Genomic DNA, 16,239 nt, shown 5'->3' with positions numbered 1-16,239 from the left:
TAAATGGTGTTGTAGAAGACAATTTCAGGTATTAAGAGCTGATTCCCAGTACAACTAAAATATGATTTTTAAAAATGAACGAAAAAAATTCACGTATTTCTTTATTATTTTCAAATATCAGAGTATAGTGAATAGCTCCTGTGCTTGATACTTTTGAAATTTTCATTTAAAAAGGTCAGGAAAAAAATCCAATAACTCATCCTCTTTGTTTTGTGCTTGGCAGGTAAGGCAGCGTTCGTGGTGGCAGTGCGATGTTAATTGGGCAGGTGTAGGTGTATCAGGTAAGTCATTAAAATGCGTTGAAATGCATTTTATTCCTTGTTTATCCTTTAAGGAAATTAGTGTTGTATGAGAGCCACTTTCTTTAATCCATTTCCTGCTGTTGCAGATTGAATGAGTCATTGCTTTGCGATCACAAGATGCATTAGATGGGCTTTACCCTTTTTTTTTTTTTTTTTTTTTCCCTTTTTTTTTTTTTTTTTTTTTTTTTTTGTTCTTGTGCATGATAAGGAATAATTAATTTTTATGATTCTGTGAGATTTTGCTTTTCCCCGTAAGCATATCCATGAACTGTAACCGAGTAATGAGCTTTCCCTGAAAAATTCGGGGCGCCACATCTTAAAAACTAAACATAGAATCTTATTGAAAATAATCCCATTATGTTTCCCCGCACTTAACCTAACCTAACCTAGGGACAGGCAAACAAACTATTTGCTAGTAAAAAGGAAATTTAATTGTTTAAACGAGTATCTTTGATTAGAAATACTTTTCAAGTGGTCATTTTAATCATCACAGTTCAATATCAACAGCTGCATTTAAAAGCTGTATATTAGTATACATATTTAGTGTGTGTGTGTGTGTGTGTCCGTGTGTACTTATATGTTTGTCTGTGTTTCTGTTTGTGTGTGCATACAAAGTTAAAAAAGATTGTAAAATTATTTTCTCATGGTTCAAATTATGAAAAAATAAACTTGAGTTTTATAATAGTACCTCTTTATCTCACAGATGCCCAAAAGATCAGTCAGGATAATGATGTATACCGAGTCCTTTTACCTTGCAAGAGAGAGAGAGAGAGAGAGAGAGAGAGAGAGAGAGAGAGAGAGAGAGAGAGAGAGAGAGAGAGAGAGAGAGAGAGAGAGAGAATTTCAAATTCTTAGTAGCCTTTTCTATGTGCACTGTAAAATTGTTTTAATTTTTTGTAAAGAAATTGTATCCTTCCTTTCCAATTCTTTTAATTTTCGTTTAGTTTGTGTCATTTTTCCCTACGGCCGCCCTTTAATGTTATTTGCATTATGGGATGCCTCCTTTATATGATGGGACTAATTACATAGTCATCATTTCATGCAAATAAATTTTCTACATAAATACGCCTTTAAGTTGAGTTACATTAGTTAAATAACGAGAGAGAGAGAGAGAGGAGAGAGAGAGAGAGAGAGAGGAGAGAGAGAGAGAGAGAGAGAGGCTTGTAAAGATGCGACGTACAGCTCTGAATATTTTTCCACGTATACCCTAAATTGAATTGTCATTTTTTTTTCTTCGGGAATAGACGCAAACCGTAGGAGCGTCAGTGTAACATTCTATGCATATTAATCACGATCTATTTGTTCCTTTTAATATTTTAATCGAGTTTCCAAGTGGCTTTGGGGTCGAGAGTATAATCATCTATTTCTTGTGTATAATGTGTGTGTATATATTGCCGAGATAGATAAGAGTGGATATGCATTATTCTAGACTGGTAGTTGTTTGAAGATTTCATTAGGATTTCGTCGACGACTCAGTAAGTCGTAAACCCCTGGGGGTTGTGGGGGGAGGGGGGGTGGTTACTGCCGTCAGTGCACCTCATGCGGTGTACTATAGGCATTACTTAGTTACAACCCCTTTCACTCCTTTACTGTACCTCCATTCATATTCTTTCTTCCACCTTACTTTCCACCCTCCCCTTCCAATCGTTTCATAGTGCAACTGCTTTGAGGTTTTCCTCCTGTTACGCCTTTCAAACCTCTTTCCTGTCAGGTTTCCCTTTCACCGCTGTATGACCTCATAGGTTCCAGCGCTTGGCCTTAAGCCTAAATTCTATATTCCATTCAGTTACTGCTAAGAAACATCGTTTAACGAAACCAGGCACCTTCAACTAAATAAAACTATTTAAACTGGAATACCTTTTGTTCGAAATAAATCAGATTTCACCGGCATCGCTTCATATTACAAGGAATTGCATCGCGTTACAATAAAAAAGATAAATTATTATTTTTTTTGTTACAGTTTTGCGTCGCGTGAAAAGCTGTACCAATATTTTCGTTCCGCCAGTCTCTCTCGTTTGGCAGCGTTGCATAACGCTGCAGATTGGCGTGCATTGGACGTCGTTCATAAAGGGCAGAACCGCTAGTTGCAAAGAATGTAACGTATCTCATGAAACGTTATTCGACGTGTAAATTCGCTTATGGTTCCCAAGTGCAGCATCCCAGTTGGGAGAGGAGAGCCGCAGATATCCTACACCGACACCAACGTGTGGGACTCTCTGTTCCACATCCATCTTATGAGATTGCCGTAACCTCTGTTCCACATTAATTTTATGAGCTTGCAAATGACGTAATCTCTGTTCCACATTCAACTTATGAGCTTGCATATGACTTAATCTCTGTTCCACATTCATCTGATGAGATTGCAAATACCTTAATCTCTGTTCCACATTAATCTTATGAGATTGCAAATGCCTTATTCTCTGTTCCACATTAATCTTATCAGATTGCAAATGCCGTAATCTCTGTTCCACATTCATCTTATCAGATCGCAAATGCCGTAATCTCTGTTCCGCATTCTTCATATCTTATAAGATTGCAAATGCCGTAGTCCCTGTTCCTCATTCATCTTATGAACTTGCAAATGTAGTAATCTCTGTTCCACATTAATCTTATGAGATTGCATATGCCGTAATCTCTGTTCCACATTAATCTTATGAGATTGCAAATGCCGTAATCTCTGTTCCACATTCATCTTATCTTATAAGATTGCAAATGCCGTAGTCCCTGTTCCTCATTCATATTATGAGCTTGCAAATGCCGTACCATCACTGTACTCAACTTATACATTATTATTTTACATACAGGGGACCACATTTCAACATATTTCACGCCATCTCCTCTCACTGTTATTTCATGACCGTCAATTACAGATCCGTCCGAGAATCCCCTGTCAATTCAAACCTGGATGTTCGTATCGGTGGGCGCATATAAATGGGAGCAGAACGCCCCCCAAACGTTCATTTAGCAAGTCCACATGAGTGCTCCTTATCCGTATCCGCGTGTTAATTATTTTTGGCTATCCGAACGAACGGCAGTAATTTACTTCCCAACTGGTGACTAGTGGCGTAATCTACCAGGGCACCTTTGATCGTGTAGATCCGAAGCGTCCCCTGTTTGCGTGATCAATATTCATGGGCGGTCTTTTCAAAGGGCTGCCTTGTATCTCTGTTTTGTATTTCTGCTTGTTAGAAGAGAGGCAGAGAGTTGTTGTTGGTGTGGTGGAGGGAGGGTGGGAGGTGTGTAGAAGCGGGAATTCGATGTATACGGTATTTATCAAATGTCTCTAAACTAACGTTACGGAATTGTGTATATTGATAGGAAAAAGAGGAGTCATTTGTGTTTTTATAATGAGATTATACCTTTGTATCGTATGAAAGTGTGTTTTTTGTGTGCTTGTATTTTATTTATAGAGATGAGAGAGAGAGAGAGAGAGAGAGAGATGAGAGAAGAGGAGAGAGTGAGAGAGAGAGAGAGAGAGAGAGAGAGAGAGAGAGAGAGAGAGAGAGAGAGAGAGAGAGAGAGGAGGGCTGCTTCGTTCTATACAATTTACATTAAGCAAATAGCTCAAAGTATTAACCCTAACGAATTTGTTTGTGTACACAGTTTATTCATAAAGATAAATACTCAGGGTAGAGAATAGCTACTTACATTCGATATAAACGTTTCAAAAGATAGTAACTATATGTACTACATACCGTATGCAACTGTATATTTCTTTATATTTTTTTATTTATAAAGTTCAAAAGACATGGGAAGAGTTAAAAGCTAAGTAACATTGAAAATATGAGTTATGTATCATCCATTTTTGTTTATGTCTGTTTGTGTGTGGATTTCAAATACCAATTAGATTGCAATTAAAGTAATCACTATTTTAGCAAGTATCATTCTTTCGACGGGCATTGTGCTAAGAGTTTGGTGTGTGTGTGTTTGTGTGTGGTGTGTGGAACTCTGTAAGTATCTTCAAGTATTTAAAAGTGTATGGCAATTAATCACCATTTGTTCTCTGCGTTTACACAGCGAAGCAGAAAAATTTTGGATAAACAAGGCGTGATCCAGCCTCCAGCTTACTCGAGACGTGGGCAATATTTTCCCCTCACGCATAAATTGTAAGCATTATATTCCTAATCTCAACGCAAATTAAAAAGTGCTAAAATCTACGGTCAAATAGATCCTTGTTTCACCAACGAAAATTAAGATAAATACGCTATATTTCATTAGGAATCATTTTTCTGTGCTATTTAACATGCATATTTTTTTATTTTTTAAATTTTCACTGTAATTAATAAATCATCAATATCCTATCCTAAAATTCCTGTAACTTTAAGTCAACGCCAAACATCTTTTTCAGACCTTTTTATGCTCTTCCATAGACCTTTCCCAATAACAACAACAAAGTAGTTTGTTGGCTTACTTCCCGGAATAAGTGAAAATAATGAAGTATTCATTTTAGGGTAAATGTGAATTCCTCTTATTATGGGGACACTGTTCAATATGCATAATTACCAGTGTATATTTTTGGGAGATTGATAAAACCAATAACTAGCAATCTTGGTAACTATATTGAATCACTGGGAAATTTAATTAATTTTCCAAATTTGGTCGCATTTACCAAACAAACTGTTATTTATGCACATTAGTTGGAAATTACCCAAAATTCCAAATCAATCACACACACACTATATATATATATATATATATATATATATATATATATATATATATATATATATATGTATGTATGTATATATATATATATATATATATATATATATATATAAGGAGCCCATAAAAAACGCCAAAATATAGAGAGAAAATACTATATTTCAGAGACGCTGTCTCTCTCTTCATCTACCTGAAGAGAGAGAGACAGCAGTCTCTGAAATATAGTATTTTCTCTCTATATTTTGGCGTTTTATGGGCTCCTTTTATTAGATGGAATTCTGTAGGAACAGAACATTTCTTACCAGTCATATATATATATATATATATATATATATATATATATATATGTGTGTGTGTGTGTGTGTGTGTGTGTGTATGTGTGCGTATATATATATATATATATATATATATATATAATATATATATATATACTATATATAAGGAGCCCATAAAAACGCCAAAATATAGAGAGAAAATACTATATTTCAGAGACTGCTGTCTCTCTCTTCATCTACCTGAGGAGAGAGAGACAGCAGTCTCTGGAATATAGTATTTTCTCTCTATATTTTGGCGTTTTTATGGGCTCCTTTTATTAGATGGAATTCTGCAGGAACAGAACATTCTTACCAGTCATATATATATATATATATATATATATATATATATATATATATATTTAATTTAATATATATATAGATTTTATATGTTTGGTTGCATAGTTAGTCATTACTTAAAAGTTTCTTTAGCCACGTTATGTTATTCATATTCGCTGTAACATTTCACCGAATTTCACGACGGATACAGTATATAAATATGGACCCTTTCCCACCGACCCGCCTCTCCGAGGGCCATTTCATACGTGCATTGAATAATTTCCATTGCCCCTATGTTGCACTTTATGATAGATGTCACCGTTATTCCGATGCGTGGAAGCTATGATACTTTTGTTTTTGATTGATACTGAAAACGATTTTTTTTCCCGCTGTCGTTTTTAACGGGAATTTTTCATCATCTGCGTTTATTGCCTTGCTTTGTTTTTTTTTTCGGGTGGGTAGGAGTTGTGACGAGCGTGGGGGGTGCATTTCAGGGCCGTCGGATGGGGCATGAACGAATCGAACAGCAGGTCGCAGCTACTAATGCTAAATTGTTTTTTTTTTTCGCCGGAAAACTTACTCTTGAAAGGGTGTTCCTAATTCAGTCAAGTGCAGTGAAAAGTTGGTTTTATAGTTATGTCTCGTCTTCGTTTTTATAGATTTCATTTGATGGCACTGACGACGATTTGTCTGAAAATGATAATACCGAAATGCATAAAAACAAAGGACTTTTGGAATTATGCCTCTTCTTCTTCTTCTTCTTCTTCTTCTTCTTCTTCTTCTTCTCTTCTTCTTCTTCTTCTTCTTCTTCTTCTTCCCATTTCTATATGGGGTCGCTGTTTTTAGTTAGCCTTCTCCATCTTCCTTTGTACATTTTGTTCTCTTAGACCCTTTTCCTTCGTCTCATTCAATAATTTATCTTTCCACCTGAACTTTGGCCTTCCCCTCTCTCTTCTGCCCTCCACCTCCATGTTCGTAACCCTCTTACATTCGAGTTCATCTGCTCTTTTCATGACATGACCAAACCATTTCAGTCCTCTTTCCTGAGTATTTTTTGGTACAATGCCAAAACTCAAATATTTTGTGGATCATAAGTAAATTCTGGACCCCGGTACGCGTGAATATTCCAAATGTATCTGGAGAGAGTTGGCCATGGACACCAGGATATGCGTAAATGCTTCTAATGCAACTGAAGCGCCTCAGCGGCGTGGTTGGTATGGTATTAGCGTCCCACCTCGGTGGTTGCGGGTTCGATTCTGGGCCATTCCATTGAGGAGTGCGAGATGTGTATTTCTGGTGATAGAAGTTCACTGCATTCTCGGCGTGGTTCGGAAGTCACGTAAAGCCGTTGGTCCCGTTGCTGAATAACCCATACTAGTTCCATGCAACATAAAAGCCCCATACAAACAAAATCTAATGCAACTGAAGATGGTCAAATTATCTTGTACCGCCGGAGGATTTTTGCTTCTCAAGAAAACGCCAGCTGCCCTTTGTAATCTTTCGTTTGTTTGTATGGCGTTTTTACGTTGCATGGAACCAGTATGGGTTATTCAGCAACGGGACCAACGGCCTTACGTGACTTCCGAACCACGTCGAGAGAGAACTTCTATCACTAGAAATACGTATCTCTTACCCCTCCATGAATTGCCCGAGAATCGAACTTGCGGCCACTGAAGTGGCAGGCCAAGACCGTACCGATCACGCCAGATAATTACTACATATGCAACACGATTTCGCTCGACGTATTTCATAGCAATGAAGGACGTAGATATCGCTAGTAGAGCGTTCCAATCAAATACGAATGACACTTTCTCTGATAGAGTTAATTTCACTGTCGTTCTCGCAAAGAAGATTTCGTCAGACTTCAAGTTCGTTAGGTCGTTATGATGGGTCGTCTTGTTAACGACTTAATTGGATTGAGATTGAACTTTTTTTTCGTCCTGTTTTTTCAGCATCACGATTTTCCTTTAAAAAAAATTGGTTTGCCATGAATTCACTCGGTTACGTTTCTTGACCTTTTACTGAAAGGAATTCCTAATTCTTACATATAATAGCCAAGATTGCTTGATGTGATCGTAACTTTTATAAGTTCAAGTGAAAAGTTTTGTTTATTTAAATGTTACCGATTGATTTTTCTGGATAAACCAGAGAAAACCATCTATAATGATATCTCTATTTGTGCACACTTCTTTTTTGTGAATATCATTCCTCTATTTTTGTACACTTCTTTTTTGTGAATATCATTCCTCTATTTTTGTACACTTCTTTTTTGTGAATATCATTCCTCTATTTTTGTACACTTCTTTTTTTGTGAATATCATTCCTGTATTTATATACACTTCTTTTTCGTGAATAGCATTCCTCTATCTATGTACATCTCTTTTTTGTGAAAATCATGCCTCTATTTATGTACACCTCTTTTTTGTGAATATCATTGCTCTATTTATGAACACACTTCTTTTTTGTGAATATCATTGCTCTATTTATGTACACTTCTTTTTTGTGAATATCATTCCTCCATTTATGTACAACTCTTTTTTTGTGAATATCATTCCTTGTCGTAGATTCGCCTTCAGGGGTTTAATTAAGTATTTTCCATGGAAAGGTTCATATAAAGATGTAACAAACCAAAGCACAGTGTACTCTAATAGAATATTTTCAGATGAACCCTTGGCGCAAGGGAATAATTTCACTTGCAAATGAAATTCCCGGTGCCATTAGCTAAGCAAGAACTTGAAATGCAGCCATTAAAGATGAATTTGCTAATTACCTCACATTATTCATTTGCTTTCCCTGAGAAATGTCACAGATCGAAGGCTTTTGGTGCCAAGATGACCTTTTAAACTATCTCTTATACGTTTGTATCTTTTAAGGTATGCGTGACCTACTGTTAGGGTTGTATGGTGTACTTCGATGCAGCTCTCTCTCTCTCTCTCTCTCTCTCTCTCTCTCTCTCTCTCTCTCTCTCTCATACACACACACACACACACACACACACACAATTGTATGTTTATTCCTTACCCCCCACCCCCCTCCTCTCTCTCTCTCTCTCTCTCTCTTCTCTCTCTCTCTCTCTCTCTCTCTCTCTCTCTCATTTTGACCATTAAGCTGTATGTGCTTCATTTGAATATATATTCTCTTTTTCGTTCCTTAAGTGTTATATATTCTATTTTTCTTTCTTAAGTTTATAACTTTTATCAATATATTGTATATTTTAATCAATATATATGTATGTAATATATATATATATATATATATTATCTATATATATATATATATATGTGTGTGTGTGTGTGTGTGTGTGTGTGTGTGTGTGTGTGTGTGTGTGTGTGTGTGTGTGTCTTTAGGAGATCAGCGCGGAAGCAGAAGCAAACTAATACTAAAACTGCTGCGGAGATAGTAATTGATTAGTATAATATTAACCCCTTTTCATGAAGAACTCCCTCGAACTTCTCGTAGTTTGTAACATAGCCCTTTAATACAGTGCATATGTAATCAGGCCTCATTGCTAACCGGGCCTCTTGAATAATGCGAACCTTTGTCTCAAGTGTCTAATAGTGTCCTCGCTGTCGCTCCGCTCTAATACAATTGTCCTTGCATATTAATTCTTTACTTAAATTTTTATTTGTTTATTATTTGTTGATATATATGTTTTTTTTTTTAATAAGTGATCTCTTGTTTCTGTATTTCCCATTACTGCCTTAATTCTTTCTGACGAACAGAATATTGTTTGGAAGCTTGAATTTCAAGTCAGTTGCCCTTATGTGCTTGTTCCAGATGAATAAAGTTCATCTTTTGAATATACTCTCTCTCTCTCTCTCTCTCTCTCTCTCTCTCTCTCTCTCATCTGTTGTGCCAGTTTTCGGACTTGAATATCGACACTAGTGCTCTCTCTCTCTCTCTCTATCTCTCTCTCTCTCTCTCTCTCTCTCTCGTTGTCTCAAAACCTACAAATAATCAATCATCCTTTCTGAATTTTCGTTTCTGTTGCCTCTTTGAGATGTAGTCTGTTAAGATATTTTAGGTTAAATAACACTTAATACCATATTTCTATTCTTCTGAAATGTCTCATTAATAATACAATATTTTATATAATGTTGTTTTAGATAAAGCTGACCTTATGCCAGCACGGGCTCTTGCTCATAGAGCAGACCGTAAATTTTAGGTAAAGGCGACCTCTTGGGCCTCAGTGCTTGCCTTTGGTCAAGCAAATCAGCGTCAGTGCCACGAACGCTTTCAAGGTGTAGCATTCTGGTATAATAATCGATATATCCTTTTTAGCTGCGTAAGTCCTCTATTAAAATAGTTCACGCATGATTGCTTTCAAAACGGTAAATGTGTAGTATCTGAAATTGTCTGCTCGTGTGAAATGGGAAATTATATACATAATATTTACATAATGTTTAATAGGTTTTTCTTTCCATCGTCCTTGAATATTTTTTTTTCTTTTTTGCATTTCTTGTTAAGACTATTAGAAAAGAATACTGAATATCTTAGATGGTGGCCAATAATTTTGGTAAACAGTGAGATGGCGCCCGCTACGCTAGGCAAGGCAGAAGGGCGGTTAAAGGACTCCTTGTTTAAATGCTGCCGCAGGAGCAGAGTGGATGTGTCATGCCTCCCCTACCTTCTCAATCCACTATCTAACCACCACTAAACCCACGGGGCGGACAAACAGGTTTGCTGCAGGAGGATTTATCTGTCATGTCTCCCATACCCTCCCGGTCACCTACCTACCCCGGCCCCACTTGGTTTTTATTATTACAGATAATAGATAATTCATATGAATTTAACATACTTTTATTGGTATTCACAGATCTTGACCCCTGCGCTGGCAGTAATTCATATTAATTAACAGCTTTTATTATTAGTAATTATAATTCGCAGTTCACGACTCGTTGGTTTTTATTTATAAAGGTGAAAATTCAAAGTTCATCTGGTTAACACCAATACGTATCCACAGATATGTTGGTTGATTTTTTTTTTTGGGGGAGGGGTCTAGGGGATGGGATGGGGGGGGGGGGTTAGGGAAGGGGGGGATGAGGGGATTTGAGGAAGGGGTGATTGATGAAGTGATAGGAACCTGTTTTGAAATTCACGGGAAATCCTTCTCTAACAGAACTTCAAGGTTCCTTCTGTTGCGAATAAAAGACTCCGGAGGAAACTTCGGGAGGAATGAAAGAACTCCATCGCATTTGAAGTTCATTTGAAAGGTCTTATCGCGCCAAACTTAATTCTGCGCCGCTTCTGATAGTCTTGTGAGCATTAATATACGCAGAGTGAACTTTTAGAACTATTTAACTCTGACGCTTTTTTTTTTTCCAATGATGGATTTTCTCTCTCTCTCTCTCTTTTCATCTCGAGTCTTGGGGATGTGAATTTCTTTTCCTTAATTCTCGGTCTTGGAAGAGTTGTGGTATTTTTTGCTTTCATTCTCGAATCTTGAAGTGAGTTTGGAATTTTTCTTCATTCTCGAATCTTAAAGTGACTGATGACTTTTTGTTATCTTCATTCTCGAATGTTGAAGCAACTATGGAATTTTTTTATCTTCATTCTCGAATGTTGAAGTGAGTGTGGAATTTTTCTTCATTCTCGAATCTTGAAGTGAGTGTGGAATTTTTCTTCATTCTCGAATCTTGAAGTGACCGTGGAATTTTTTTCTTCATTCTCGAATCTTAAAGTTACTGGAATATTTTCTTCATTCTCGAATTTTGAAGTGACTGGATTTTTTCTTCATTCTCGAATCTTAAAGTTACTGGAATTTTTTCTTCATTCTCGAATCTTAAAGTTACTGGAATTTTTTCTTCATTCTCGAATCTTAAAGTTATGTTTTTTCTTCATTCTCGAATCTTAAAGTTACTGGAGTTTTTTCTTCATTCTCGAATTTAGAGGCGACTGCATTTTTTTATCATCATTCTCGAATCTTGAAGTGACTGGAATTTTTAAAAATTTTAATTCTTTAATCTTGAAGTGACTGGATTTTTATTTTTTTTTTTTTTTCAGTTCTTCCTTTGCGATTCTCTTCTGAGTTTTGGAGTTTATTTTTTGGTGTGTGTTTGTGTCAAACTTTCAGAATTCCAGCGGTGGTGGTATTGGAATTTTTCTCCCACATTCCAGAAATTTCTGTTCATACTCGAATGCTGAAACTGAAATTGTTTTTTATGGTTTGTTACCTCGTGACTTGAGACTTTTGTAATGACTTCTTGTTATCGATACTTCGTGACTTCGGTGACCTTAAGTTTTAGAGAAATAAAGCTTTCGTGTCCTTTTCAAGTTCTCGTTTTCCGATTCAGCGCCACTGAAGAAGAGAAGAAAATTTCTCTAGTCTAGAATTACATGCTGGTAGCTCGGGGGTAAAAAAGAAAAAAAGAAGAAGGGGGAAACGCGCTGAAAAGAGAGAAATAAAAAGAGAGAAAGGGGAGAAATCAATGAAAGAAATAAACGAGAGAACTTTGACACCCCCGTAGAATATAGCACGCGCTGTTCTTTTCAACGTCGGATATACGGGAGACCTCTGTTACCCAGTTGTGCACCGCCAAGGCTCCGGAACCTTCCTGGGAACCCCATTTTTTCAGGGACCTATAGAGACATTTCTTCCTTTGGTTGGTGTTTTTTTTCTCTCTCTCTCTCTCCTGGTTATTGCATTGTCTCGTATTGGTTGCCTGTCATGCACGGTAACTGATGGAAGGTACTGCTGCTATATATTGAAGGACTTCGAGGTGTCTTCTTTTTTTAATTTTTTTTATATTCGAGAGTTACGTTTGATATTTTTTAAGGGGTAAACTATGTTGTGCTGTTATATATAGACCCTTATGTATCTTATATTTTGTTCTGCTATTAATGGGGTTTGGCAGAGATGGAGTCAGATGCTGTGTATGTGTGTGTGTGTGTGTGTGTGTGTGTGTGTTTTTTTTTTTTTTTTTTTTTTTTTTTTTTTAGGTGCCAGGGTGGCTGCCCAACATGAAAACAATCATGGCAGCCACAATCTTCATCCCTTAATGGAGTCATCTGATTTAATAATACTTATACGTTCTTTTGTATTATAAATGCATTCATCCGTCTTACACGCACACACACACACACACACAAACTCAAGCTTCACTTTCTGCGTGAAAGCGAAAACCGCTTAGTACGCGTCAATGCCTCTCATTGCACAAACGTTGTCAAAAGTATTGGAACCACTCTGCAATACTCCTTGATCAGATTTCTCTTTTGCGATAGTTAATAACTTCTGTTTACTCATTCATGTACTCCGGGACATCTTGGCATTTCAACTTCCTGTCTTGTTTCGTCGCCATTTTCTGAAGTGTGCTATTTGGTATATATATATATATATATATATATATATATATATATATATATACACACGTAGTATATATGTGTGTGTGTGTGTGCAAATAAATTATTCGGTTAAAACGGGATTCGTCTCAAGTATACAAGGCCCATGAAAACACTCAGGTTTAAAGCTAACGACTACATTTCGGTGGACTGGCTTCCACCCATATAAGTAGTGAATGACAGAAGTTACATAGGCGAAATATATAGTGGGAGACATGCCCTTAGGTGATGCCTGGGGTCACTGCTAAGCCGACGTTGGTTCTTTTAATTGCCTTAATCTGTTTCATAGTTTTAAGGAAGATATTGCCTATATGGTCAGAGTCCCACGCTCCATTGGATAGTTCTAGTTAAATGTAAAAGTTTTAGTTGAGGATCCCTTTACCGAAGCGAGAGAATAAGGATTGATTAAATAATCAAAATGCTTAACGTTTTAGAACAAGGTGTGATCCGACCTCCAGCTTACTCGAAGCGCGTGCTATGTATAATCTACGGTCAAATAGAGGGCGGTTTGACCAACGTAAATTAAAATAGATAAGCTATATTTGATTAGAAATAATTTTTCTGTACTGTTCCCCATGAACATTATTTATTTTTTTTACATTTTCATTCTAATAAATAAACCATAGATATCGATACCTAAAATTCTTGTATATTTAACTCAACGTGAAATGTCTTTTTCAGACCTTTTTAGCCTTTCCTACCCCCCATCAAGAACAAGAAGAAGAACAGCAACAAAGTAGTTATTAGACTCACTCCCCGAGTAAGCGAAAACTGCTAGAAGCCAACGAATGCAGTATACAATATCATATACTCAGGAGTATATGATCCCGTAATGTAAGTTATTGAACGTTCCTGATAGATAAAAGATATGGTCCCTTAATGTAAGTTATTGAACGTTCCTGAGAGAAAAAAAGAATAGTGCGACGGAAAGGCGAATTAACAACGACTGACCCCCGAGTTTTTTGAGCGATTTTTTTTTTCTTTTTTTCTTTGTTAACGCAAGTTCGCTGTGAACCGTCCTGACATAGAGATCCAATGAAGAATCGTTTGCCATGAGATTGTTCTAGGCCGGTCTGTGTTCGTTGTTCGCAGCTCACTGGAGAGTGATGTTTGCTGTATCTGTTATACACGGCCACTGGCTTTCGATTTGTGGGCCCAGAGAGAGAGAGAGAGAGAGAGAGAGAGAGAGAGAGAGAGAGAGAGAGAGTTGGAATGATTTACTCTGTACACTTTTTGTTGTACAGCATTTTATAATATGAGATTTTTTTTTTAGTATTGTTGGTATTTGCATCATGAGAGAGAGAGAGAGAGAGAGAGAGAGAGAGAGAGAGAGAGAGAGAGAGGGACATTCGCATGAAGAAGAGCTGGACTCATCTACTATGTATATTTTTTTTTAGTATTGTTATATGACATGAAATATTTTTTTTAGTATTGTTTGCATTAACATCATAAAAGAGAGAGAGAGAGAGAGAGAGAGAGAGAGAGAGAGAGAGAGAGAGAGAGAGAGAGAGAGGAAAATTTCCACGTGCCATATTTGTTGAGTAAATGTGTGATGTAACTTGAAAAATGAGGTTGTCAGTGTTAGCATTTACATTAATAAAGGAGGAGAGAGAAATATTCGCTTCGTGCAGTGTCTTGCAAAAAAATAATAGTTGATATACATTGAATGGTTTTTGTTATTGTTACTATTAATAGCAAAATACAGTAAGGTTTTCTATTTCATGTGCAATTTTATATAATGTAACACGCCATTATGTTTTTTAGAAGATTTTATACGTTCATAATCTGTATAAAAATATTTACTTAATATTACACTTCCTGTTAAGTGAATGAATGTGTGAGAGAGAGGAAGAGAAGGTTGTTTTGGTAATGTCCCAAGGAGAGAGAGGAGGAAGAGTGATAGGAAAATAAGGGAAGGGGGGGGGAGAGAGGCGAGGAGAGAGAGAGAAGAGATAGAGAGAGAGAAGAGAGAGAATGGAGAGGGAGAATTGAGGAGAGAGAGAGAGAGATTCAGCTAAATGTGAACAAGAACATATTTCCTTATATAGATATCACTGTTGTTTCCATTTATGTAATTTGCCCTTGAGAGAGACAGACAGACAGACAGAGAGAGAGAGAGAGAGAGAGAGAGAGAGAGAGAGAGAGAGAGAGAGAGAGAGAGAGAGAGAGATTCAGTAGTTTGTAATGTGGCTACCAATTTTGAATATTGGTATTCAAAATATCACCAATCCGTGTCCGGCTAAAGGAATTTATAGCAGAAATGTGAACGAGATATCAATATCACTGATGTTTCCACTGAATCCATTTACGTGATTCGCCCTTGAGAGAGAGAGAGAGAGAGAGAGAGAGAGAGAGAGAGAGAGAGATTCACCTAAATGTGAACAAGAACATATTTCCTTAAAGCAAAATCACTGATGTTTCCACTGAATCCATTTACGTGATTCGCCCTTGAGCCCGAGAGAGAGAGATTGAGCGAGAGAGAGAGAGAGAGAGAGAGAGAGAGAGAGAGAGAGAGAGAGAGAAAATCCCTGGGAACTGGGGTTTTGGATGGTAAACAAATCTGTATATTAAAACTCTCAGCCTTTTTCCTGGCCCCTTTTGTCTGGCGTTTTGTCCTTCCCCTCTATTCATGCCTGAAGGGTGCTCAGGGGACGAGAGATCATGCATCTACGATATTTGGGAAAAGGGGGCAGGTTGGGCGGGGGGGAAACAGGGGGCAAATCTAATACGTTCATGCATACATGCATGCATGCGCCCATTGACTCGCAGCTTTTATATATATATATATATATATATATATATATATATATATATATATATATATATATTTCTTTCCGATTGTTCCATAATTTTTGGCACACTTACCTTTAATTGCATATTTAATATCATATTGCCTTACCATTACTTTCCCTTTTATGGGGCTCAGATATATATATATATATATAGTATATATATATATATATATATATATATATATATATATATATATATATATATATATACATGTTAGTGTTTTTTTTTCAACATCTGGCTGTTCATTGCTAGAAGTAGCAAATAAAAGGAAAGAAGAAGAAGGGAAGAGACAAATGCACTACGATCAAGGAAAAGAAAGTCGCCAAGCCGACTATTAACATCTACTAGAGCCTTGACAGGCGGCAATAACCTGCATGACCGACGGAAAGGAGCTCGCACGTCGAGCTCAACGGAATAATGACTGAAATAATATCAGTAGAACAGAGACTGTTGAAAGATAGTTTATCGTGGGAAGAGGGACTCGATTAGTTTATTTATTTATCAAATCACCTCTGTTTCGTCGTATCATGGAGTGTGACAGGAGATGATCC

This window comes from Macrobrachium nipponense, chromosome 22, assembly GCF_015104395.2.
Source record: "Macrobrachium nipponense isolate FS-2020 chromosome 22, ASM1510439v2, whole genome shotgun sequence".
In the NCBI taxonomy this organism is placed as follows: Eukaryota; Metazoa; Arthropoda; class Malacostraca; order Decapoda; family Palaemonidae; genus Macrobrachium; species Macrobrachium nipponense.
This window is presented reverse-complemented; position numbering follows the sequence as displayed.